Below are 25,356 nucleotides of genomic sequence, written 5' to 3' on the forward strand. Positions count from 1 at the left end.
CCCTCCTCTTCCTCTTGAATTGCTTCTGATACCACATGGAGCTATTAGTGGTTTGTTCCCATTTGCTCGTATTTTGTTGTTTTCCGAAATTCTTTGTCTCCTAGTTTTGTTAGTTTTCCCATTCTAGTTTTTCTGTTTGTTTCATTGGGAAAATTCAGTGACATTTTAAAACAATGCAGTTTCCTCCCATCTTCCAAAAATTCTTAAGGTTAATTTCATTTCCTAATCTTTCTCTTCAAAACTTTGATGAACAATACTTTTCAATTTAGAATATTGTATCCAGTGAAATCTCAATCAAGTCTGAGGCTAGAATAATGAAACACGTGAATAGAATAATGACACACATAGTCACACGTGCCAAATCTCGAAAAATGTACTTTTTATGTACCCTTTCTCAGGAAACTACTGAAGGATGTGCTTTGACAAAATGAGCAAGAAAACAGAAGCAAAAGCACATAGAATCTAGAAAAGAAGACCTGTCAGATGGGATATTAGCAGAGAAAGTTCAGGAGGAAAGTTCCAGGCTGCTACCAGGCCTAGAGAGTAATCAGGCCAATGTGGAGTAAAGGAATTGAAGTCTCCCAGAAGCAAGTCTTCAGAGGTAAAGACACTGACAGATTATCTAATGTGTTTAAGTCTGTGAAATAGAGCATTGGAAGGTTCTACAATTTTATTGGAATATTTGGGACATGTGGCAGAAACTTCTAAGTGTCTCACAATTTCCTTTCTCATATTCTTACTCACATACCTTCTTGGAATAAGAAGGATGTTTCCCAGCTTTCTTTGCATCTAGGGGCAGTTATAGGACTAAGCTCTGGCTAACAGAATGTAAGTGGAGGTGATGTTTGAAACTCCTGGAAAGTATCCTCAAAGAAAGGAAATAGCTTGGGGAGAACAGCCAAGATGACGGAGTAGAAGGACCCTAAGCTCACCTCCTCTCACGAGCATACCAAAATCACAACCACCTGCGAAACAACCATTGTTGAAAACCCTACCAGGAAAGATCTTCTACAACTAAAGACATAAGGGAAGAAACACTTGCAATATAATCAAATCCCATATCCCCCAGGGTGGGCGAACCACAAACTGGAGAATAATTATATTACAGAGGCTCTCCTACAGGAGTGAGAGTTCTGAGCTCCACATCAGAGCCCCAGCCCAGGGATCTGGCACTGAGAAGAGAAGCCCCCAGAACATTTGGTTTTGAAGACCAGCTGGGCTTGATTGCAGGAGCTCCAAGGGATTGGGGGAAATAGAGACTTCACTCTTAAAGGGTGTACAGAAAATCTCACATGCACCTGACCAAGGGCAAAAGCAGTAATTTGATAGGAGCCTGGGCCAAACCTACCTGCTGGTCTTAGAGGGTCTCCTGGGGAGGCAGGGGGCAGCTGTGGCTCACCCTGGGGACATAGACACTGGTGATGGCTCTATCAGGAGTATTTATCTGCATGAACTCTCCCAGAGACTGACATCTTGCTTGGGTCATTAGCACCAAGACCTGGCCCCACACAATAGCCTGTAGGTTCCAGTGCTTTTCATTCATATCTTGTGTCCAGTGTGGACACATCCCCACCCATCAGCAGACAGGCTGCCTACAAACTTCCTGAGCCCTCAGCCACCTTTAGACATGCCCCTAGACACAGCCCTGTCCATAAGAGTGCCCAGGACTCGTCTCCACCCTCCAATGGACAGGCACTGGCCTCTCCCACCAGGAAGCCTGCACAAGCCTCTAGACTAGCCTCACCCACCAGAAGGCAGAAACCAGAAGCAAGAAAACTACAGTCCTGAAGCCTGCAGACCGAGTCTGCAAATGCAGGCCAGACACTACCCTGGGACCAGCTGGCCCCTGGCCCTTGGATGACAAGCGGGGAGTGCACGGCTGGGATGCATAACATGTATCCTACAGGGGACACTACTCCAAGGTTGAGAGACATGCTAACCTACCACATACATAAACATACAAATAACAATTTAGACAAAGTGACGTGACAGAGAAAATGTTTCAGATGAAGGAAAAAGATAAAAACCCAGAAGAAGAACTAAGTGATGTGGAGATAGGCAATCTACCCAAGAAAGAGTTCAGAGTAATGATCATAAAGGTGATCAAAGAACTTGGGAGAAGAATGTATGCACAGAGCAAGAAATTAGAAGCTTTTAACAAAAAGATAAAAAATATAAAGAACAACCAGAGTTGAAGAATACAATAACTGAAATGAAAAATACACTAGATGGAATCAATAGTAGACTAAATAAGGCAGAAGAATGGATCAGTGAGCTGAAAGAGAGAGTAGGGGAAATCACTACCACAGAGCAGAAAAAAGAATGAAAAGAAATGAGGACAGTTTAAGAGACATCTGGGGCAACATCAAGTGCGCTAATATTCACATTATAGGGGTCCCAGGAGAAGAGAGAGAGAAAGGGCCTGAGAAAATATTTGAAGAGATAATAGCTGAAAATTTCCCTAATCTGGGAAAGGAAACAGTCACTCAAGTCCAGGAGACACAGAGAGTCCCATACAGGATTAACCCACAGAAGAATACACCATGGCACATTGTAATCAAAATGACAAAAATTAAAGATAAAGAGAGAATATTAAAAACAACAAGGGAAAAGCAACAAATATTTAACATACAGGGGAACTCCCATAAGGCTATCTATCAGCTGACTTTTTGGCAGAAATTCTGCAGGCCAGAAGAGTGGCACAATATACTTAAAGTGATGAAAGAGAAAAACCTACAACCAAGAATACTCCACCCAGTAAGGCTCTCATTCAGATTTGAAGGAGAAATCAAAAGCTTTACAGGCAAGCAAAAGCTGAAAGAATTCAGCACCACCAAACAAGTTTTACAACAAATGCTAAAGGAACTTCTCTAGGATGAAAAGAAAAGGCTACAACTAGAAACAAGAAAATTACAAAATGGAAAATCTCACTAGTAAAGGCAAACATACAATAAAGGTAAGAAATCAAGAAGCCACTGCAGTGAGAAGCCCATGCACTGCAACGAAGGGTAGCCCCCGCTCACCACACTAGAGAAAGCCCATGCATAGCAACAAAGACCCAACGCAGCCAAAAATACAATAAATTAATTTTTTTAAATCCCCTTAAAAAAATCTAGTAGGGAGGTTAAAAGACAAAATTAGTAAAATAATTTGTATCCACAATAAGTTAAGGGATACACAAAACAATTAGATGTAAATATGATATCAAGTACAGTAATCATGAAGTGAGGAGAGTACAGATGCAGGGTATCTAAAATGCATTTGAAATTAAGAGATCAGCAACTTAAGCACATATATATGTATATATATAGAGAGACTGCTATACAAAAACCTCATGGTAATTCCAGACCAAAAATCTATAATAGATAAGCGCACAAAAAGGAAAAGAGAATCCAAACATAACACTAAAGATAGTTATCAAATCACAAGAGACAAGAACAAAAGAAGAAAGGGGAAGGAGATATGCTCTTATTTCTTTCTTCCTCTCTGCTTCTGAATGTAAGGTGGGCAACTAGATACAACTTGAGTAGCTATCTTGAATCATAAGGTACAAGCCACGTGTTGAAAATGGAAGAGCAGTAAGATAAAAGGAGAAGACTTAAACACTGATGACCACAGCCCTGCCACGACAGCTCTCAACTGCTCACCTACAGACTCTGTTTTCCAAGGATAAATAAACTTCTACTTATTTAAGCCACTGCTCTTTTTTTCTGTCACTCTAACTGAATCTGATCTTAAATATCTAGGAAGAAATAGATACATAGAAAACTAAGCAAAATATGAAATGTAAAAATATGAAGCAATTAATAACTGCAGGGAAAACAAAATTGTATAAAAAAGCAAATGTCTTTAGAACACACCACTTTACTTAGCAGTAATATGCTGTTATAATGTCATAAGAATGTAAGCACTGGATATTGATTTAATCAGTAATTGTGATATAACTATTTGGAAGGTGGAACAAGGCGGTGTTACTAGAAGAGTAAACCCCATTTCTTTAATTAGTCAATATAATACTTAAAATTGATAGATGAATAATAACAATATGAGTATATTATTTTAGAATATGTAGAAAAATACCAGAATAAACTGCTTTAAGAGGTAAAAGTGTTCACCAGCGGTTGCCTCTAGCAGAGAAACTAGATGATGGATGGGGTCTGGTAAGAAGCTGCCGTTTTTTCTTATAAACTTTGAAGAATCATTTGTTTTTTAAACTCTGTGCATTTATCTCTTTGATAAAAATGTAAGTAATTTTTAGTTGCTAGATTAGGTTAGGTGGTCTGCCTGCCTTAGATGCAGCAACAAGCCCTCTAATTCATAGTAAGATGTCATTCTGGCTGGTGAAGGTAGAGACAAATATTAACTCATCACTTGATCTCTGCAATGGCACAGTGGACTTCATTGAATATTTGTGTTTGACTATCAGGAAAATTCTTCCTCTTTCATCCCTTCAGAAAATATTATCTATACCATCCTTTAAGACTCCACAGAGGAACTGCATAAACTTCTATTGACTCACTCACTGTCTTCCACGCTGTCTAGTTAACAACAGGAGGGCTGGCGTTTGGTTTTCCAGTCATATCTTGAGCTCAGGGTGTGGCACATGGCAATTACTCAGCAGGTATTTGATCTTTAAATGACACCATTTCAGGGCCTAAAGTCTAGTTAACTTACACTTGTCTTCCAATGATCCATGTATAATTTGTACTTTCTCATTGGAGCATTTCCATTCTTATTGATGCTCTAAAAGAAATCATGGGTAGGAGCCAGGAAAGAGGAGAAGGCATTCCAGAGGGAGGAATCAGTGATATCCAAAACAGAGGAATGGAAACGTGCATAGCATTTGACAAGGGTAAGGGAGGAGGAAAGACAAGAGAGTGATGTTAGTCCAGCCCCATATACTTTCAGCAACTCAGAATGGGAACCTAAGCTCAGTGACATTCATTAACTTGTCCAGGGCACATACTCAACTTGTGGTAAAAAGAAGATTAATTCCCCAGCTTGTGTCCACAGCAATGCACTAGTAATTTTTCATCGTGTACAGATACAGATTAAAATAAATGTATTTACACTCATATGTAATTCCACAAAAATGAAACCACATAACTGATCTTTAGAGGACTGTGGTGAACTAATGACACAAATTTTACATCATTTTATATTATGCTTGTTCGAAGAGTGGTTTTTAAGGACAATCTCTTTCTGAAGCTTATTCAGTGTCTAGAACTTTGGACAAAAGTCACCATATATAAACTCAGAAATAAATGGATCGATAAATCAGAGATGTCATGATGTGCTCCTGGTGGAATGCTAGATTAAAGCAGAAACCAGTTATTCAGAAATCATAGACATCGCTTAAGAAATGGGAAGTTAGGACAAGTTCTCATGGGTTCAGTATCCGTTTTCTACCCAAAAGCATGCTAGCAATGCACCCCACCTGGGCCACAAGCATTCATGTTACAATTAGGGGTCTTGTATCCACCCTCACCAATAACACTGGTAGGAGGGCTGATAAAATGAAACAGCATGTGCTTACACAAGCCTTTCTTTAGCAAAAATGTGACTTAGTGTTTTGTATTCGAAAAATAACTTTCTGGCTCTCAACCTTTTTAAAAATATAAATCAGTTCCCATAACACATAGCAAGAAATGTAATGATTCTCATGCTTGGGAAATGGGGGTTGAAATTATTAAAAAGGGGGACTCTTTTTGCACTTCAATGTTTATTTAATCTGCTTGAAATTAATCTTAGCATATCTATAACATACAGCATGAAACATGTGAACTATTTTGAACTTAATTTTGTGCATAATACATTTATAAGTATTGTACATTCTTAGCGTTTATTTTTAGATCAAAGGTTAAAAGTGTTTTTTTGAATGAAAGATTCTTTAAATTCTATAGTGCTTTACAATTTTTAAAAGTTTCACACACATGATTTCATATAATCCTTTAAAAACCCTTCTTTTCCCCACTTCTATCTTGCCCCTCCTCCCTTCCCTCTCTCCACTAGTAACCACTAGTTTGTTCTCTATATCTGTGAATCTGCTTCTTTTTTATTTGACTTACTAGTTTGTTGTATTTTTTACATTCCACATATAAGTAATATCATACAGTATTTGTCTTTCTCTGTCTGACTTATTTCACTTAGCATAATGCCCTCCAAGTCCATCCATTTTGCTGCAAGTGGCAAAATTTTATTCTTTTTTTATAGCTGAGTATTCCATTATGTATGTGTGTATATATATATATATATATATATATATATATATATATATATATATATATATATATATATTACATCTTCTTTATCCATTTATCTATTGATGGACACTTAGGTTGCTTCCATACCTTTGCCACTGTAAATAGTGCTGCTATGAACATTGGGGTGCATGTATCTTTTCAAATTACTGTTTTTGTTTTTTATGGATATATGCCCAGGAGTGGGATTGGATCATATGGCAACTCTATTTTGAGTTTTTTGAGGCACCTCCATACTGTTTTCCACAGTGGCTGCACCAATTTACATTCCCACCAACAGTGTAGCAGTGTTCAAAAAGGGGGATTCTTAAATCTACAATTTATCTACTCACTAGAAAACTGTAAGAGTTCTTTAATATTGAGATTCTCAATTTAACAGTTTTAAAAGTGATGTTAATTTATCTTTGAAATGGGGTTTTCTGATAGTATTGGCTGTTGATTTGAGTGATATCACTTAAAATTCTCTCAACGAATCTAAATTTGTTCCTCAAGTTTTACATGATGTAACTATTGATTACGTAATCTTGAAAAAAATAAAAGAAAATGTACATGGAAATTTTAAGTAGAGAGAGCTGGAGGAGCTTGGAGATCACAGGGTAAGCCAACTCTTTAGTTCTCTGTTCAGTCTGCTTTTTGAGAAAGTAGAAAGACACTGGCCATGAAGTCAGAGACCTAGACTAAATCCTCCCACCAACTAGCTTTGTCACTCAGGTTCTTTGCTCTCTCTGAATCTCAGCTCCTCATCTATAAGTATGGGAAGAAAAATATCTACCATGTAGAGCTGAAGTGATTATTAAAGAAAACGTTATAGAAAGTGTATAACTGAGCATCAGATCAGGTAACCAACAAGCCGTTGTCACCATCTTAACTCCAGCTCTGAATCATATTAAAATAATTTTTTGCATGGTCTTGTCTTCAATTTCTCATGCACCTTTTCCCTGCTCAATCTTCATTTTCTACAGTCTTCATCCTGCTATGCTATGATTTTACTTGAGGTGTTCTTATTTCAATAAAAAAGGTTTCATTATTTTCACTGGTACATAAAAGAAAAGATAATTAAGTGCAACAGACTATAATAAATCTCTCCTGAGATTATTATCCCTCTTAGATTTAATTACAATACAAATATTGTCTTTCTTTTTAATGCAAAGATGGTGCTGCTGGCAGTAGTATCCCTGTGTGGGTATGTAGCTACAAAGACCAATGTGTGACCTGAAATCTTTTTCTCAAAATTATAGCTTATGGAGATCAGCCTGTTTTTAAACTTCAGTAGAATCCATTTAAGCCATTTACTACTTTACAAGACTAAAAACATGTTCTGAATCACTAGGGTAAGATTCAAATATGTAAGTCTGTGGTTGTTTTATTTTAATTATTTGCCTGTTTTTATGCCCATTTCTTATATTATGCTTTTTTACCCAAAACAAAATAAGATTCAGATTTAGAGAAAGGACCCTTCTTTTATTTAATGTGTTTGGGACCATGAGAAAAGAGATAAGAAGCTCCAGTGGTCCCTCGGTAGACAATTCTCTACTGTCAATAGCTCAGAACTGCTGGGAAAAAATGAGGAGAGAGAAGCTGTCAACAGAGTGACCTACACATCCCAAGAGCTACTCTTAGCAGCTGGCCCAGAAAAGCTGGATCCTAGAAAAGTCCATTTGCCGTGAGTTCTAGAGTCAAATGAGAAGCAAGAGAATTTCTCAATATCAAGCAACTAGAAAAATGGAGACATTGCCTTCCATTTTTAGTTGAATATTTGCTACCACTACCAAGATTTGTATGTGCGAGAGCACTACCCACCCTTTGGGAAATAATTAATCAAGTGAGGTCCCTGAGGAGGTATGAGAAGAAGGGGCTCACCCCAGAGGCCCCAGAAAGGAAGCTTTAATCTGAAAGTCTGCTTCTAGTGAGACAGGGAATGTACTAAGGACACGTATGAATGCAAGGAAGTACATGGGAGTGGCAGGAGGGGGAGGCACAGAAAGAGACCGCTGGACGTCCTCTACTACGGGACTGCCATATATGTTTGCACATATATAAAACAACACATGTACAAAAGCAGTTGAGTTGAGTAGTGATTGTGATCATATTTATTCTAGGGCACTGACAATGCATGCTTTGGCCACACTCTCAGAGCTCTCACTCTCTGGGCCAGTGACAGCGGCACATTGTAGCAATGCCCACGGCAGTGTGCCCTGTACCACGTCACCCTGGGCAAGGGAGTTCTGCAATGGACCATGTTTCCTCCACCTGGACCTCTCTTTCTACCATTTATGTTGTTGATCTGTAAGAACTAATGAAAAGATATGGACATGATAATTCTGGACCAAAGCAAAGAAGAGCATCAAGAATATTAGAAATCCAATTTCATGGCACCTCGGTCACCTTGAAGAATCTGGTAGAGGTAAAGATCAAAGGATGTCTAGTGACTGGTGGGAATTCTTTGGCATTATATAGAGCAACATCAAATGACACTGGGTCATGGACTGAAAACTGCATGAATGTCTGTAGTAAGAAACTGACCAGAGGCTCTTCCTGCCACCAGGGCATGTGTGAGGACCAAAGACCATGTGTACCATGCTGAGAAAGTGGCCCCTACACTACATTATAACATCACCTAGAGCCCTGCCTCAACCTGGCTCCATTCCTCACCAACCCTACCCTCCCTGTCACTATTCCGTCCACACACAGCTAAATTAAGAAGCTTACCTCTGTCATCTGGTCCCACACAATGGCAGACACCAACTTGTGTTCACTGCCATGCGCAAATGTGTCACCTCTATCAAATAGCCAGAAAGCCAGTGCACAGCTACAAAACAGAGACAGAAATCTGAGTCATTAAATGAGGGCTGAAGAGGAGAGGAAGGGAGCACACACATATCTCTGCGTCTCTGCCCAACTCAGGTCTCATTCAATTAAAAAGAAGGAGAGGGTAGGAAGGGAGGGCAGGAGGGGACTGGGGAAGAGGCAGAGAGAGAGAGTCAGACAGGAAATAAAAAGCAAGTAGCAGACATTCTCAACAGATAGAGAATTTTGGCCATTTTTCATCAAAAAATTTCCCTGTTTTATATTCCTAAGCTATTATATGTCTATTATTTTCATACATGGATAATATCCATAGAACACTGAATGTTTTCAAACATCTAATGCGATTTTAATAAAATAACTTTACAATCATTCTATTGTGTATTATACTTGACTAGTTTTATTCTAACCGTAGATTTGGGTATTCATAGCTTCCTTCACTACCATTATCCTGGTTAATCAAGAATTAACCTTGCCTTATGTTAAAGAAAATAATTATTTTAAATTATTTTCTTAAATCAGAGAACAAAGCATTTCTGAAGATTCTCTTGCTTGCTTCTTTTCTGTGGCACCTATAGTGTCTTCTCTTACTATCTGTACAGTGAAAGCAAGAGTTGAGGGTTGGTGCCCATCTCATAAAGCACAGCATCCTTGGAAATGAAACCCAGCTCTAGGTATTTACATTTCTAACTTCTTTTGATTTTTCCATGAAATTCTTAACTATGGGGTCTTAGAGCAGGATCCACTCAGGATCTGCTCAACAAGAATGACAACAGGAAGATTTCAATCTATTTCTGGCTTCAGTTTATCAACTAGATGAACCAAGCCTATAGAAAGCTATGTATGTACTGAACACTAAATCAGATGTAAAGTTAAATGAAGTTCAAGTGCCTCTGTAATTATTTTATGTAATGAATTTTGTATTTTGGATTATTTTGTGTGCAATTTGTATTAAATATAATTATTTTAAAACTAAATGAGAAAATGTGTACACACATCCTGGTTTGCCTTTTTAAAGTCCAGGTTTATGCATGTTACTTGGCATAATTATTAACAGTGTCCCCTTGTTCCTCTCAAATATTCCTAATAATCTTAAAACTTCAGTGGCATAAAACAATACATATACCAGGCTTTTCAAAAGTACATCCTTGGTGTCAAAAGGGAAATGCACCTAGAACCTCCTTGTGCTTCTGTTCAAACATCTTTAATCTCTCCACCTAAAATATTGTACAGGCTAAGAACCAATCTGTTGAGGGCAGATTTCATGAGCATACCTTGGAGGGCACATGAATTTATTTAATATATACTCAGTTATTTCGCCTCTCAAGAGACCTGCACTATCTCTTTTCCACTCCAGATATCACGCAGAACATCACAAGCTCTATGGGGCTGATCCCAGCCACCTTTGTGACAGAATTCTATCTAGCTTGCTCTGAAGTTCAGAAAAGATGTTTCAAAATTCTGAAGTCTGAGGACAGAAGTAGCCTTGTGCTGCTGCAAAATAATTATTGGTTGATACCAAAAAAACTTCTGAAGTTAGCTTTTCTTCCAAGAGCAATCAGTTTAATGTGATATACTGTGACATGATAGAATAAGAGAAATGGAATTATGTTTAATTATGTCATATCACATTGTCATATGATAAGGTTGAGAAGGGGTATTTTTGGGAAAACTTTTTAATGACATGAGCTTTGGCTTCAGTAGAAAACTTTTTTTTCCTCATTTCTGGCAAATCAAAGCGGAAATCTCAGCTGTTACAAATAATTTAACTACTTCCAACAATATTTCAGACAAACAGATTACATCTGAAGCATACATATAAGGCTAAAATTCAAAAATACTCAGTTCTAATTTTTACACTACATATGCAGACTAACAAATTATCAAAAGACTTGCTCTTACTTACATTAACTTTTCCCAATAAAATAAGGACTTAGATGTGGCCACTCTGTTTTTAGGATACCATTTATTATATTCTGTTGAGCAAAAATTACTAAACCAGAGAATAAAAAAGGAAAGTACGTATGGTAGATCTACACGATTCAGAGAAAAATAGTAATATTAGGAAACAATATAGAGTTGTCCCTCAGTGTCTGCCGGGCATTGGTTCTAGGACCCCCGTGGGTACCAAAATCTGCACATGCTCCAGTTTCTCACAGTCAGCAACCTCTATTCATAGGTGCGCCCCATGGATGTGAAGGGCTGACCGTATAAGAATTGGCCTTATCTAAAATATTGACATCCTTGAATTTTGTGATTTATTTGAGAAGTACCAGAGTTACTGAAATAATCTTATCAGAGCATATAACAAGTATGATGACCTATTTTCACAATAAAAAGTAAAAGAGTAGTTCTTTGGGGTAGTCCCTGGCCAGGACTGAAATTGATGTTCAGTATCTCCCAGGCCTTGCATGACAGGAGACAATTGTTGGGCATGACCACACAGCAGTCAACATTTCAGAGGTGAAATACACCAACTGACAATAGCCATTATTATACAATCTGTTAACAATGTAACGGGATAACGCTGACAGTGTAGGAAAAAATTATGCAGATGGCCTTCTCACTGTGTCCCCATAGGACAGAGAAAGAGAGAAAGCACTGGTCTCTCTTCCTCTTCTTAGAAAAACACTAATCCCATCACAGAGGACCCATCCTCATACCCTCATCTAAAGCTAATTATCTCCCAAAGGCCCCCCCATCAAATACCATCACATTGGGGATTAGGGCTTCAATATATGAATTATGGGGGGACATAAATCTTTAATCTATGATATTCTGCCCCTTGGCCCCCCCAAATTTAAATCTTTCTACATGCAAAATACATTCATTCCATCCCAACCTCCCCAAGGCTTAACTCATTCCAGTGTTTAAAGTCCAAAATCTCATCTAAATATCATCTAAATCAGATATGCATGAGACTTGAGGTGCAACTTAACCTGAGGCAAAACTCATCTCCTGCTGTGAACCTGAAGAACCAGATAAGTGGTGTGTTTCCAAAATACAATGGTGGAACAGACATAAGACAGACATTCCCATTCCAAAAGGGAGAATCAGAAGGAAGAATGGAGTGACGGGTTCCAAGAAAGTCCAAAACCTAACAAGGCAAATTCCGTAAGATCTTAAGGCTTGGAAATAATCCTCTTTGGTTTGATGCTCTGCCTTTTGGATTCACTGAGGCAGCAGACCCAACTCCACAGCCCTGCTGGGCAGGGGTCGCACTGCCAAGGTTCTGCCAGATGGGGTCATGTGCCCAAGGCTCTGCTAGGTGAGGTCATGTCCCCAAGACTTTGCCAGGCAGGGACCCCACACTTAAGCCTCCATTCTTCCTCTGTTTTGAAGAACAGTATGTGTTCACAGTCATATAACTCTACGGTCTGGTCCTGTAAGATCTAAGAAGTCCAATAGCCTTCCTTCCTTTCATTCCATTTCTATCTCCTTCAGTTAAAACCGGAAGGGGCAATATAGGGGTAGGGGATTAAGAGGTATAAACTATTAGGTATAAAATAAGCTACAAGGATATATTGTACAGCATGGGGAATATATCAAATATTTTAAATAACTATAAATGAAGTATAACCTTTAAAAAAACTGGCAATTTTTCTGCTCATATAATCCCATAATCTCTTTATCAAGTGATACTCCAGTCAAACATTTGGCATTGTCTACTAAACATGTTTCCTCATTTTTTGCATTATGGACAGGCTGAGAATCTTCCAAAACTTTCCTTTTTGCTTAACAATTCCTTCTTCAATTCATTTCTCTCTTCTCACATTTCACTATAAGCAGTCAAGAGGAACCAAGCACATTTTGCTTAGATATAACCTCAGCTAAATACCCTATTTCACCACTCACAAGTTCTATCTTCCACCAAACACTAGAACATGAAAACAATTCAGCTAAATTCTTTGCCACTTTTTAACAAGGATCATCTTTCCTTCAGTTTCCAGTAATGTGTTCCTTATTTCTGTCTGAGACCTCATCAGAATGGCCTTTAATGTCTATATTACTATCAACATTCTATTCATGATTATTTATGTATTCTCAAAGATGGAAGCATTTTCTCCAGTCCTCTTTTCTTTCTGAGCTCTCACCAGAATCACCCTTAATGTCCGTATTCCTAGCATTCACCTCAAAACCCCTCCAGCCTCTACCCACACTCAGTTCCAAAGCTGCTTGTGCATTGTGGTATTTGTTACAGCAGAGCCCCACTTCGTAGTACAGAAATATGTATTAGTCCAAATTCTCCATAGGAAAGAAAACATATATATATACATGTATATATATATGATTTACTAAAAGAAATTGGCTCATGTAATTGTGGAGACTGAGCAGTCCAAGATCTGTGGTTGGCAAGCTGGAGACCCAGGAGAGCCAATGTGTAAGTTCCAGTCTGAGTCTGAAAGCAGGAGAAAACCAATGTCCTGCCTTGAAGACAGTCAGACAGGGAGGGAGACTTCTTTCTTACTCAGCCTTGTATTAAGGCCTTCAGCAGATTGGACGAGGTACCCACATCAAGGAGGGCAATCTTCGTTTCTAGTCTACTGATTCAAATGTTTGTCTCATCCAAAGACACCCTGACAGACACACCCAGAAATAATGTTTAATTAGATATCTGGGTACTCCATGGCCCAGTCAAACTGACACATAAAATTAACCATCCTGCTTACAGTCATCTCAAGGGTTACAAGTTATCATACCAGAGGGGAAAAGAGAGATCTACAGGCTTTACACTGATAATTAAGTGGGCCAGCCCAGAAGCGACACAGGTCACTTTTGCTCCCAACCCATTGGCCAGAATTTGTCATATGACTTCATCCAGTTGAAATGGGTCAATTTCATGGTTGTGTAGTGCTATGTTATTGTGGTTTTAGTTTGCATTTCCATGATGATTACGGGTATTAAACACATTTTCAAATGTGCTGGGCTTCCCTGGTGGCCCAGTGGTTAAGAGTCTGCCTGCCAGGACACGGGTTTGAGCCCTTGTCTGGGAAGATCCCACATGCCGTGGAGCAACTAAGCCCATGAGCCACAACTACTGAGCCCACGTGCCACAACTACTGAACCCCATGCACCTAGAGCCCATGCTCTGCAACAAGAGAAGCTACCGTAATAAGAAGCCCACGCACTGCAACAAAGAGTAGTCCCCACTCACTGCAACTAGAGAGAGCCCATGCACAGCAACAAAGACCCAACGCAGCCAAAAATAAAATAAAAAACAAAAAACAAATGTGCTATGTATAGCGCAGGGAGATCAGCTTGGTGCTTTGTGTCCACCTAGAGGGGTGGGATAGGGAGTGTGGGAGGGAGATGCAAGAGGGAGGAGATATGTGGGTATATGTATATGTATAGCTGATTCACTCTGTCATACAGCAGAAACTAACACACCATTGTAAAGCAATTATACTCCAACAAAGATGTTAAAAAAAAAGTGCTTATTGGCCATTTGATAAATCTTCATTGATGAATTGTTTGTTCAAAATTTTGCCCATTTTTTAATTGATTGGTTGTATTTATTATTTTATTATATGTGTTATATTATTTTGTTAAATATTCTAGATACAAGTTCTTTGTCAGAGAGAAGCTTTGTACATACTTTCTCCCAGTCTATCCTGCTTTTTAATTACTTAATAGAGTATTTTGATGAGAAGAAGCTTTTAATTTTGAAGAAACCTAATTAATCATTTTTAAATTTTACTTTTATTATTCTGTATTTGCTTTCTAAGAAATATTTGCCAACCTCAGGTTATATTTTCTTCTAAAAATGTCAGGGATTTAGCTTTTACATTTAAGTGTATCATCCATTCCCTCAAAGAATTGCTTTAGCACCTTTGTCAAACATCAATTGATTGTATATGTGTAGTCTATTTTCAGACTTGCTATTTGGTTTCATTGATCTCTTTGTCTATTATTATGCCAATACCCCACTCTCTTAAATAAAAATTCTTTATTGTAACCCTTGAAATGAGGAAGTTTAAATCCTCCAACTTCATTCATTTAAAAAATTATTTTGAAGATTCCAGGACCTTTGTATTTTTATATAAATTTTATGATGAACTGAACAATTTGTACAAAATTTTCTGTTGATATTATGATCAGGACTTCACTGAATTGACAAATTAAGTTGGAAAAATTAACAATTAATGAAATTCAGTCTTCCAATTCATGAATATGGTATATTTTGCCACTCCATTTCTTTCATCATTGTTTTGTGGATTTCAGTACAGAGGACATTCACATATTTTATTAAATTTATTCCAGAATATTTTGTTTTTATATTTTAAATGTAATGTTGTTTTAACTTGTTTCCTATTTATACACAGTATATAGATATACCTTTGATTTTTGTAAATTGATCTCTTACCTATGAAATCTCTAAATCCATTCATTATTTCTTGTAGTTGCTTTGAGATTCCTTAGGAATGTCTACATAGATAATTACATCCTCTGTGAATAGAGATTATTTTACATCTTCCATTACAATCTTTATTTTTTTTATTTCTTTCTCTTGCCTTATTGTACTGACTGGAACCTCTAGGACACTGTTAAAGTGGTGAGCATTAGCATTCTTGATTTGCTACTACTCATCCTAGGGGAAAATTACAGAATTTTGCATCATTTAGTATAGTTAGCTGTAGTTTATGATTTATAGGTGTTCTTTGTTGGACTGAGGAAGTTACCTTCTTGTAATTGCTCAACGTTTTTATAATGAGCGGGTGTTGAATTTTGCAAATTTTTTTTTTCCAGACAACAGAATAAAGAACATTTATTCTCAAGCAGAAAAACAAAGTCAGATAAAACTGCAGGGGGTTCCTAAGAACCTGTTATCTATGTTCAGAATCAAGAGAAACCTGAAGAGGGCCTCTGAAATTTACAATAGCTTAGGGGTGTTGGTGAAGAAGAAGGGCCTGTCCCTTCTTGCAAACTCTATAAATAATAATAGACTCAAATGATTGGCAGTGTTGCTCAAGTCTTCTATATTCTGCCTGATTTTTTGCCTATTTGTTCTGTATATCACTGAGAGATTGGTGTTTTTAAAAAAACTCTAACCATGATTGTGAATTTTCCTAGCATCCTCTTTCTTCTCTCAGTTTTTGATTCACATATTCTGAAGCTCTTAGGCACATACACAATTACAAATATTAAGTCTTCTTGTTGAATTGACCCTCATCGTTATGACTTGTTCCTCTCTATCTCTGATAATACTCCTTGACTTGAGATCACTTTGGCCTAATATTATTCTTATGGTTAATGTTTTAATGGTATATCTTCATCCATCCAAATGGGAAGACGAAATAAAAGTGAGAAAAGTAAAAATGTTCAGTCTTTATATCTAAAGTGTCTCTCATAGACAGCATATAATTGAGTCTTGCCTTTTTATCTAGTCTTACAACCTCTTTTCATTGGAATGTTAATCCACTCATATGTAATGCAATTATTGAAACAGTTGCACTTAGATCTAGTACTCTGATTTTTTTTTTATTTGCACTATTTGTTTTTTCTTCCTTTGCTCCTATTTTTCTGCCTTCATTTAACTGATTTGAATATTTTTAGTATTCCATTTAAAATTTTTTATTGGCTAAGAAGCTATACCTCTTTGCATTATTTTTGGTGAATCTGTAGGGATTAAAATGTGCATCCTTAAATTTTCAGTCTACATAGAGTTAATTTTGTACTACTTCACATCAAATGTAAAAATATTATACTTCTATTTACACTCCCCACCTCAAACTTTATGTTATTATTGTCATACATGTTATACATACATATATTATAAACTTCACCATTCAGTGTTATAATTTTTGCCTTGAATAGTCATAGGTCTTTTAAAGAAATTAAAAGAAGAAAAATTTGTAATATTTACCCACACATTTACTATTTCTTGTGCCATTCAATTCCTTCTGTAGATCTGAGTTTCTAGATAGTCATTTCTCTTCAGACTGAAGAATTTGCTTATCATTTCTTGTAATGCAGGACTGCTGTGACTAATTCAGTTTTATTTTAAGCCTGAAAATTTCTTAATTTTGCCTTCACTTTTAAAAAACATTTTCACTGGTCATAACACTGGATTGACAGAACATTTTCTTCTTAGTTTTCAACACTTAAATATGCTGCTTCATTATCTGTTGGCCGCCACTGTTTCTGATAAGGAACAGTTATGTATATATCACTGTCAGCAGTTACATGCATCATTGTAATATGTATGAGTCATATGTAATGAGTCAATATTTTCAAGTGACTTTCAAGACTTTCTCTGTATCTTTGGATTCCACCAGTTTGACTATGATATTCCTAGGTGTGGCATTATTTGCATTTACCCTTCTTGGGTTTTGCTAAAATTCTTGGATTTTAAGTTTATGTTTTTCACCAGTTTTGGAAAAATTTTAGGCATGATGTCTTCACATACTTCTTGTGTTCTCTCACTATATTTTTTTCATTCTAGTCTTACAGTTACATGCATTTTAGACTATAAGCATACTTTGCTTTATTGTGTTTTGCTTTATAATGCTTCACAGATATTGTATTTTTTATAAATTGAAGGTTTGTGGCAACCCTGCATCTAGCAAGTCTATTGGTGCAATTTTTACAACAGCATTTGCTTACTTAAGGTCTCTGCATTACATTTTTGTAATTCTCACAATATTTCAAACTTTTTCATTATTATTATATATGTTATGGTGATCTTTGATGTTACTACTGTAATTTTTTGGGGACACCACGAATTGCACCCATATACAATGGCAAATTTAACTGATAATTGTGTGTGTTCTGACTTCTCCACTGACTGGCCATTTCTCCATCTCACTCCCTCTCCTTCGGCTACCCTAATTTCAACATTATTGAAATTAGGCCGATTAATAACCCTACAATGGCCTCTAAGTGTTCAAGTGAAAAGAAGAGTTGCATGTCTCTTACTTTAAATCAAAAGCTAGAAATGATCAAGCTTAGTGCAGAAGGCATATTGAAAGCCAAGACAGGCTGAAAGCTAGGCTTCTTACACCAAAGAGTTAGCCAAGTTGTGGATGCAAAGGAAAAGTTCTTAAAGGAAATTAAAAGTGTTACTTCAGTGAACTCATGAATGTTAAGAAAGTGAAACATCCTTCTTGTTGATATGAAGAAAGTTTTAGCGGTCTGGATAGAAGATCAAACCCCCTTAAGACACAACAACCCCCTTAAGACAAAGTTGAATCCAGAGCAAGGCCCTAACTCTCTTCAAGTCTATGAAGGCTGAGAGAGGTGAGGAAGTTTGAAGCTAGCAGAGGTTGGTTCATGAGGTTTAAGCCATCTCTATAACATAAAAGTGCAAAGTGAAGAAGCTGATGTAGAAGCTGTAGCAAGTTGTCCAGAAGATATAGCTAAGATAATTCAGGAAGGTAGCTATATTAGACAACAGATTTTCAATGTAAACACAACAGCCTTCTATTGGAAGAAGATGCCACCTGGGACTTTTATAGCTAGAGAGGAGAAGTCAATGTCTGGCTTCAAAGTTTCAAAGGACAGACTGACTCTCTTGTTAGGGGCTAATGCAGCTGGTGAATTTAAGTTGAAGCCAATTTACCATTCTGAAAATTCTAAGGCCCTTAACAATTGTGCTAACTTAACTCTGTTTGTGCTCTATAAATGCGACAATAAAGCCTGGATAACAGCACTTCTGTTTACTACATGGTTTGCTGAATATTTTAAGCCTGCTGCTGAAAACTACTGCTCAGAAAAAAAAATTCTCTTCAAAATATTACTGCTCATTGACAATGCACCGGGTCACCTGAGGGATCTGATGGAGATATACAATGAGATTAATGTTTTCATGCCTGCTAACACAACATCTATTCCTTAGCCCATGGATCAAAGAGTAATTTCAACTTTCAATTCTTATCATTTAAGCAATACATTTTGTAAGACCTGAGCTGGTTTTTTTTTCTCCTAGTTTTTCCCCTGTTCTATTGACTTCTCTTCACATTCACTAATTTCCAATCTCGTATTAAGCCCATTCAGTTCAAATTTTTCATTTCAAATACTGTATTTTCAGTTTTATAGTTTTCATTTGGTCTTCTTTTATAATTTCCATTTCTCTGCTGAGATTCTCCATCTGTTCATTCATTATGAAATATTTTTGTTCCAACCCATGAAAATATTTACAACAGCCTTAAAAAAAAACTTCTCCATTAATTCAAACATCTGAGTCATCTTGTGGTTGGTTTCTCCTTACTACTTTCTATCTTGTCTGTGGGTCACATTTTCCTGTTTCTTTACATTTCAATTCATACTGATCATTATGAATTATGCATTTTAATATCCTGGATTCTGTCAGTTTTTCCTATAGTGTTGATTTTTGTTCTAGTAGTCAGTTAACTTGATTGGATTCAAATTCCAAACTCTGGCTCTTCTGTAAGCAGCTGAAATGTCTACTCAGTTTTGCTTTCTGGCAAGTCTGCTGCATTCCCCCATGTATGCATAGTTCAGGGACCAATCAAAGTGGGGTTTATCTGCTGGTTTGGGGGCCTCCACCTCAATTAGCTCCCTTTCCAGAAAGCCTTTTCCTCACTTATCTTCTACCTTGGCAATATCAAACTCCATTCTTTGACTCCTCCAGCCAGTAAGACTGCAAATTTCTGCTTGAATTCCAGCCATTCCATGTCACTCTCAAAGAGAATGACCTCAGGCAGAAAATTCATAAATGTAAAACGCACCCAGAGCAGTTTCCCTTTTCAAGTGTCTATACTCCTGTTTCTGCCTGCTTTTGGTCACTCTCCAGTGCCTTCAACTAGATGTTTTTTACTTCACCAAGAATTTATTATTCTTCTCTGCATAACGGTTTGTCTAATACAAGCTACTCTACCATTAACTGAAGTAACACTCCCTGCTTATAGTTTTTTAAGATAAAATAATACCTAACTCCAGCTTATTTGAATAGAAAACATAAAAATAAAAAAATAAAAAAAAAACAGTTCCCGGGGACTTCTCTGGTGGTCCAGTGGTTAAGACTCCATGCTTCCAATGCAGGGTGTGTGGGTTCCATCCCTGGTCATGGAACTAAGATCCCACATGTCACAGGGCAACTAAGCCTATGCACTGCAACTACTGAGCCCACATGCTCTGGAGTCCATACACCACAACTAGAGAAACCCACGGGCCACAACGAAGAGCCCATGCAGCCAAAAAAATAAAAATAAACAGTTCCCTACTTTCTAGTGAACAAATGTTTAAAATATATGCATTTAACTCCCACAAATTCAAAGACAAAAAAAAAAAAAGGTAATTCTTTTATTACATGTTAAAATTACCCTTTTCCCTTTAAAAATACACAGAAATTCTACTGCAGTAACTTCTACTCTTACTTCACAGGCTTATTCTAACTTCCTAGTAGAGCCCTTCTTCCTGTTATACCACAATAGCTAGAGAATATAAGAGGTTATCAATCATGTCACTCAGTAGTTGCTGAAAAATACAGTTGGCTTCCTTATCATGTATCAGGTATTACTTTTCAAGTAGGGGAGATGGTTACAGTAGACCTTATTGATAAGCTAACCCAACTTGATATTCACCCTCCTCCTCCATTCCATCTCCATCACAGAAGTTGAAAAAACTAAATACTCAGCTATAGTTCCCTTTGCAGCTAGAAGTGGGCATGTGACAAGTTTTGGCCAATGATAAATAAATGGAATTTTGTTAGATGACATCTAGGAAAGCATTTGTTTTCCTGATAGAAAGAAAAGATGTCATTAGCACAGCTCCTGCTCCTGTCTACCTATCTTTAAAGCAGTCACAATGCCAATGTCTGGAATTTGCAAGCATGAAAGAATGACCATAAGGATGGTTCTATCATTCAGTGCCATTGAACCAAAGCTAGCAGCCTCCCAACTCCAGAAATCCTCAGTAAGAGAAAACTATTCATTTAAAGTATTAATAGGTTTTCCTTAGGTACAGCCAAAATTACTTCTAACTGCTATAGAAATCCATTTCCTTCATAGCACATTTATGCTAATTTATATCCCCAATGCCTGTTACAGTGCCTGGAACACAGAATTTACAGTCTTTGTTAAATTAATATATGTCTATAATTTATAGTAATATTAAGATTTAAAACCAATTCAAATTTAAAATATAATCTTGGAAGTCAAAATTTTTTTCAAATTTGCATTTCTCCCAATACTTTCTAATGAGTTCATTGTTGATGACAATCACATGTTCACATTACTATATCATCCTTCACAGAATGTTGACTTTGCAGTTGGTTTGGAATTTTCTTTAAAAATTCTCCCAAAATGTATAAAACATATTTGCAAATGTTAGATTCGAGGGCAAGCATTCCTGTATGAACCTTTCTTATGATTTTAATGTCCTTACTTATATTTTTAGCAATTCTTCATCTCATTTGTGAAGATTTAGTTCATCTCTCTTAACCTGACCTTAGATACATTTTCTTTCAGATTTTCAAAGACGTTTCTTACCATAGAACATTGTAATAATTATAAAATTGCCAAAGCAAAACATTGCAATATCTAAAACTCTGAGATTTAGATTCTGTGATTTCGGTTCTATTTTTCACTAGTTATGAAAAGCTGTGTTTAAAAATATTATAATGCTTAGAGAAATCTAAATCATTGAACTTCTGGAAAACATTAACTCCATGGAGAATAATCTGTTTATTTTCATTAATATGTTTCCATGCAGTTTATAGTTTTAAAATAAAACTTTTCTAGTAGCATAATTTCTCATCCTGAATGTAAATATTCTCAAAGTAGAAGTAAGTTGTTGTTAACTTGCAGTATTATTCAATAAATATTTTTGTTAAAACCCTCAGTATTTTAAATCACAGAAAGTAGTTATGGATGAACCATGTTTTGGTTGTTTAAAGAATCAAAGGGAACATAATGGAAAGTTTCTCTTATTGCTGTGCTACTCAGAACAAACTGATCTCATCCTGGTGAGGTTTTGTGGTGTGATTGACACCAAAGCTTCTGTGTAAGGTATGAAGACAATGCATCAACCTTGCCCAGAACACAAACATGTGGTTTATAAATCATGAGAATGGCTTCAAAAGAAAACATGGAGACAACTGAGCCCAAGGGCTTCTGAAATGAAGACACCCATGTATCAGAGAGCAACAAAATAGTTTCAAAAGTAAGTGAACACTTTCCTGGGATAGTGGAGTTCCCTAACTCCTTCCTAGGCTCTGAAGAAGTCAGGGAATTCTAAGGTTGAAGAAGTTCAATAACTTGGTTTTTAATCCTCAGCCCGTAGCAATAGACAACAGAGATATAGATAGATATAGTGTGAATATAGATATATAGATGCCTGTGGTTAAGCTATATTAATCAAAGAGAATAATGTTTAGCCAAAAATCTCTAATTCCAACCTATGGCTATTCAATTTTATGCAAAGGGCCAGAGTTATTTCTTATTTAATAATTAAATATTCTAATGTATGTCCTTCCATCAGATGGACAACTTAGACACTAAGTAGAAAGTATTCCTTACTTCTATAAATGATTTTTTTTACTTATTTTTATTCTGTCTTATGAGTTTAATCTCACTTGTCTGAAATAACAAGACTGGACATGGGCAAAGCTCAGAAGTCTGAAGTGGACCATGGGTTTCTTTGAACAATAATTAATCTCTATTCCAAGTAATTTGCATCATTCAATTCTCCAAATTTCTAGGAAATATTTACCCACCAATTGCAAGCCACAAAACAATGCAAAAGCACAAAAGAACAAAGAAACAAAAAAGATATAAAACCTACCCTGACCATAGGAGACACTAGGAAATAGTCATACAATTTCTTGTCTTAAGAAAGTCTAAGAAATTTAAAGAAGAAAAGGTCTAGCAAAGTGAAAAGTATCCCATTTCAAGGACAATCCAAAGAAAGCATTCATTACATGTAAACACTTTTATATTCTGACTTTTTTTAAAATAAAAAAGATAAGTAAGAGATTCTGGAGACATTATTTAGTAATGATTGTGGATCAAATTTCTGACTCGAAAGAGTTCCATTTTCTATCTCTTAGCCAAACTTATACATTTGGCCATTTGATGAATGAGGCCCTCAAATTATAAGATTTTCATGAACTGCAGAACTGTGTCTTTAACAAAAATACTACATAAGAAAAAAAAGTTGGACTTAGGCACAACTCTCCTATTCTGAGACTTTGCTAAACTCTGATATACATAATAACTAAATTGGCTGGGAACTGAAGACTTGCTGTCTTTAATTTCACTTTTATGCAAAGGCGAGAATGTCATTCATTCAGGCATCAGTCTTAATTAAGACTTCTTGGTGCGGGGTTGGGGGGGCGATGGCCGAGCAGGTGACCAAGTCGGGGGTGTTCGTGTGTCTGGGTAACATCTGTCTATTACCCACGGCAGAAGCAGTCTTCAGGAAACTTGTAACTGATCAAAACGTTTCAGATACTTGGAGGATGGACAGTGCAGCGACGTCCACGTATGAACTAGGAAACCCTCCTGATTATCGGGGGCAGGTTTGCATGAAGAAGCATGGTACTCCCATGAGTCACGTTGCCCGGCAGGTTACCAAAGAAGACTTTGCCGCTGCTTTTGACTGTATACTAAGTATGGATGAAAGCAACCATAGAGATTTGAATAGAAAAAGTAACCAAGTTAAAAACTGTAGAGCGAAAATTGAACTACTTGGAAGCTACGAGCCACAAAAACAACTACAGCTCATTTTTGAAGATCGCTATGACGGCAGTAATGCTCACTTTGAGACCATCTACCAGCAGTGCGTGCGGTGCTGCAGAGCTGCCCTGGAGAAGGTTCGCTGACCCGGGTCCCGTCCTGCACGGCCCAAGCTCATCCCCACAGCCCGGCGGCTCAGTCGAGTGTCACAGTGTCACTCTTCCCTAGCTCAAGGCCACAGGCCTTTCTTCCGTTGACTCACTGTTTCTTACCTTAAAAAATAATTGTAGATGGAAATCAGTTGTGTTTGGTGGAAGAATAAATAAAAATTTTTGATTCAGACAGTTTAGGAGGTGAAGAAGAATCAGAAGGCAGTGTTTCCACTGTCTATTTTGGAAGATGTGTGATGTTTGCCCGTCGGCTCAGGGTCAGGCAGTCGTCCTGGCAGAGTAAGTGCATAAGTAAGCAAGTTGCTTCCACTTGAGTCATCTGTTCATGGAAGAAGCTGGAGGCCCTGCAGCCACCGGGGCCTTGCCCCCCCTACCTCCATCTTCAGCAGAGTGTGCGTTCTCTGCCTTGGGGCTGCAGCCCCAAGACAGGTCCCCGTGTGGAGGGCTATATGAGCAATAGCTCTCCTCCACTCCCTGTTTATAGTTGGTGACCCGAAATCCTGGGTGGACACAGTCACAGATCGGTTTGAGTGACGGTCGCTTAGAAGCAGGGAGAGTTCAGAGGAACAACTTGCAGTCCTCGGTATCGTGAGGGTCCCTGGTGGGAGACATTGAGTCTTGAACCCACTTGGGCCTGAGGGATGAGCAAGGCAGCTTTCCCACCAGGCCACCAGGGGTGGCAGAGGTAGAAACACGGGGATGTCTTGGCAAGAAAACTGAGCAAACTTATGTCTGGCTTCCTGTGGAATTGCTCCATGAGATTCTTATACTGAAAACTTGAGAGGTTAAGTGGATTGAGAATTTGATAATGGTACCCCTAAAAAGTAAAGAATTGAGAAAAAATGTTTAACTGCAACTAGAACATAGGAAAGTAAGGCACTTCAAAAGTTATACCCTAGTGCCCTAATCATTCAGTAATTGCTTAATAATCTCAAAGTAATTTCTTACTCTTTTCTGTTCCTTTATGTTCATAAATAAATCTCAATAGTTTGCTTTCTTTAACGTGTATATATATATATATATATATATATATATATATATATATATGTCTTAACTTAAATACGGATTCTCAGACAAATCCTAGGATTCTTAAGTTGACTTTGTCCTTACAGCTGTATCCAGACTAGGAGTCATACAAACAGGGAAACTCATTGCTGAATTCACTTGTCTTTTAAAAATTAGATCCAATCAGATTTGTTCAAAATATATCTACCTATACAAATCTGGAGCTTCTTGGAAGTCTTAAGGTCACTCTTAGTTCAGTGTTTCCATTACAAAATCATACAGGAAATACAGATGCAACCTTATTTGAAATAGTCACTACCAAATCAGATTCTACCTTAAGAAATATGTCAAAATATATAACGCCACTCTCTTTAAAAAATGCTGATTTAATTGTCCCTTCCAAGAATTCATAGCCTTCCCATTTTATTTATTTATGCCTTTTATATTCTGTGACATTCTGCCAGTATTTCAATCTCTTCA

The 25,356-nt window shown here is 37.2% G+C and overlaps 1 pseudogene across 1 annotated transcript; it reads left to right on the plus strand.

The window, feature by feature from the left end:
• The first annotated feature begins 1,592 nt into the window (after positions 1–1,592).
• Positions 1,593–24,880, plus strand: LOC309666639 (low molecular weight phosphotyrosine protein phosphatase pseudogene; annotated as a pseudogene). Its single transcript has one exon. The product of its transcript is annotated as a low molecular weight phosphotyrosine protein phosphatase pseudogene (transcript).
• The last annotated feature ends 476 nt before the right edge of the window (positions 24,881–25,356 follow it).

Source organism: Balaenoptera physalus (genome assembly GCF_965194825.1).
Source record: "Balaenoptera physalus genome assembly, chromosome: 9".
NCBI lineage: Eukaryota > Metazoa > Chordata > Mammalia > Artiodactyla > Balaenopteridae > Balaenoptera > Balaenoptera physalus.